The 3,260-nt window shown below is 44.2% G+C and overlaps 1 non-coding gene across 1 annotated transcript; it reads left to right on the top strand.

Annotated features, from left to right (window-relative positions):
• The first annotated feature begins 2,689 nt into the window (after nt 1-2,689).
• On the top strand, nt 2,690-2,827 carry LOC119929387. The gene has a single exon (XR_005451513.1). It is a non-coding gene; the product is annotated as a small nucleolar RNA SNORA7 (small nucleolar RNA).
• Nucleotides 2,828-3,260: the final 433 nt, after the last annotated feature.

Here is a 3,260-nt window from a genome sequence, read left to right as displayed (position 1 = left end):
ACAGGATGGCAGCCACTCAAGGTCCCCACGCAATGATAGCAGCTCTTAGGCAGGTGCCCAACTACCATCTTCCACCAGGGATGGAAGGAGCACCAGACAATCATCTTGCGTCATTAGAGGGATGATGAGTGATGGGACATGCATTGCAGCTGGGAAAGAGGCCGAGGTGCCAATTAAGAGATATTTTAGCTCAGATGCTGATGAGCTGGCTGCCCAACGCAGACACATGGCTAAGGAGTAGCCCAGCATGAGATTGAGTTTGCCACAGGCTTTATGTCATTGGCTATGACTTTTACACATAGATCTGGCTGGTGTTCTCACTGTTTTGTTGATAGCTAGATGGGGAAACCCACCAGTGTGTCAAACTGTCCCCTCCTAGAACTTACAAAATGCCCTCAGAATCATTTTGGATCTGACAGATAATTACTCTCCCACCTTCAAAGCCTTATTGAAGGCACATCTCCTCCAAGAGGCCTTCTCCGACTAGGCCCTTATTTCCTCTTATTAATATTATTATTACAATGGTATTTGTTAAGCACTTACTATGTGTCAAGCACTGTTCTAAGCACTGGGGTAGGTACAAGCTAATCAGGTTGGAGACGGTCCCTGTCCCACATGGGGCTCATAGCCTTAATCTCCATTTTACAAAGGAGGTAACTGAGCACAGAGAAGTGACTTGTCCAAGATCACACAGCAGGTACGAGGCATAGCCAGGATTAGAATCCAGGGCTTCTGATTCCTAGGCCAGTGCTTGTTCAACTAAGCCATACTGCATTTCTACAAGGTTGTAGTCTAAGCAAGGTTGGACTGCCTGCCCTCTCCTTCCCATTTCAAGTTGACCATCTGGTAGTTGTAGGAGAAGCTAGAGTTTCTGAAGCACTTTTGAGTGTAGATTCCTGGTTGTATACATTAGTCTGTGTGCTTGCGCATGTTTTTGTACATTTGTGTAGTAGTGAGAGTATTTATTAAGCACTTACCGTGTGGAGAGTTGCGAGATACGAGATAAACTGAGGCACAGAGAGCTAGGGCACAGAGATATTAAGTGATTTGCCCAAAGGTCACTCAGGGGACAAGTAGAGGAACCAGGATTACAAGTCAGGTCCTCTGATTCCCAGGCCTGTGCTCTTTCCACTAGGCCAGATTGATTCCCTGCCCTAGAGGGCAGGGATTGTGTCCACCAACTCTATTGCAGGATGGCCTAGTGGATAGAGCACAGGTTTGGGAGTCAGAAGGACCTAGGTTCCAATCCTGGCTCTGCCCCTTATCTGCTGTGTGACCTTGGGCAAATCACTTCACTTTTCTGTGATTCATTCCCTCATGCGTAAAATGGGGATTAAGACTGAGTCCTGTTTGAGGCAGCGTCTGTGTCCAGCTGATTATCTTGTACCTACCCCAGTGCTTTATTTAGGATCTTTATTTATTTATTGCTTTATTTATTACTCTATTTATTTTACTTGTACATATTTACTATTCTATTTATTTTATTTTGTTAATATGATTTGTTTTGTTGTCTGTCTCCCCCTTCTAGAGTGTGAGCCCGCTGTTGGGTAGGGACAGTCTCTATATGTTGCCAACTTGTACTTCCCAAGCGCTTAGTACAGTGCTCTGCACACAGTAAGTGCTCAATAAATACAATTGAATGAATTAATGAATGACCTGGGTTCTAATCCAGACCACTATTTTTCTAATGTGTGACCTTGTCTGATGTGAGCCCCACATGGGACAACCTGAAAACCTTGTATCTACCCCATGCTTAAAACGGTACTTGGCACATAGTAAGTGTTCAACAAATACCATCATTGATATTATTATTATTATTACAGGCAAGTGGCACGTCTGGGATTGGAACTCAGATCCTCTGACTCCGTGGCCCATGCTCTTTCTCTGTGAAGTGAGTTTGTTGTCTGTCTCCCCCTTCTAGACTGTGAGCCCATTGTTGGGTAGGGACCGTCTCTATATGTTGCCAACTTGTACTTCCCAAGTGCTTAGTACAGTACTCTGCACACAGTAAGCGCTCAGTAAATACGATTAAATGAATGAATGAATGAGTGGGAGTTCCAGGTAGGAGAAAAATCTTAGCAGGTTTTCAGAAAACACAAAGAGAACCACCCTTTTGGCTCATCTTGCATTTGAGTTTTATTTATTTGATCATAGGATCTAAAGTTAATAGAATACCATGGTCTGATGGTCTTTGCTTTCCTCAATGAAACACCCACATTATTGACCTTGTAGTGCAATAGTATCCAGCCTGGGAGATTAGCTGTTTGTCTGAAAAACTTCTGCCAATGGGGTGCAGATGTGTCTTTCAGGGCATTGTCTTAATTTTTCTCAAAATAAAATTCTGTATCATAGAGCAGCCGGAGCCATGCCCACCTAATTGATTCAGTCAGTTAGGCTGGAAAATGCCAGCATCGAAAATGATGCTTACAAGGGCACAGGTGAAAACAAAGGTTAACAAAGTGTAACCTTGCATTCCAAAGGCAACCAAATAGATGTCCGAGTCAGACAATGGCTTCTTCCTGGAATATAGATTTCAAAAAAGCAATGGAAAAATCTCCTTTTCCAATAGTGTGTCAAGGAAAATCAGTTCTGCATTCCAGCCAAGCTCCTACAGTTAGTCTTCGATTTTACTGGAATATGGCTCTAAGGAGGAAAAGTTAAAGAATAGGGGTCATTTAGTTTGGAGAGACCCTTCTCAGGATCACACCTGGAGAGTTTCCGCTATTCTACCGGTCTCAACTACGGGAGGGAGAGTCAAGCAGAGGCAGACCCAATCCATTCCTAGCTTGGCCAGTGGCTAGCGAGTGGAAGGCAATCTGCTACAAGTCAAAACTCACCTGTGCTGGGCAGCAGTGGCGTGACAGAGAGTCAAGGGCAGAGACTCAAGTTTACCATGTGAAAGGAGGCAGTGGTAAGCCACTTCCATACTTTTACCAAGAAAACTCTGGATACACTACCAGAACGATTACAGATGGAGGTGGGGCGTTCTGGGAGAGATTTGTCCATGGAGTCGCTATGGATCGGAGATGACTTGACAGCATAAGACAAGTTTGGAGAAGATAAGGCTGCTTTGATGACTGTCTTCAAGTATGTGGCGTACATCTTGGTAGATGTTCCAACTAGTTTTTCACCACGAGCACCGAGGTGAACAAATGGAAATGGAGTCGAACAAGAGAAAATTCAGGTGGACAAAAGGGAGAATCTCTTGACTCTCTTAGAATTAAACAGTGGACTAGGCTGCTGAGGGAGGTTGTGAATTT

This window comes from Tachyglossus aculeatus, chromosome 5 (genome assembly GCF_015852505.1).
Source record: "Tachyglossus aculeatus isolate mTacAcu1 chromosome 5, mTacAcu1.pri, whole genome shotgun sequence".
Classification (NCBI taxonomy): domain Eukaryota; kingdom Metazoa; phylum Chordata; class Mammalia; order Monotremata; family Tachyglossidae; genus Tachyglossus; species Tachyglossus aculeatus.
The sequence above is the reverse complement of the archived record's forward strand: the minus strand, read 5'-3'. Positions and strand labels throughout refer to the sequence as shown.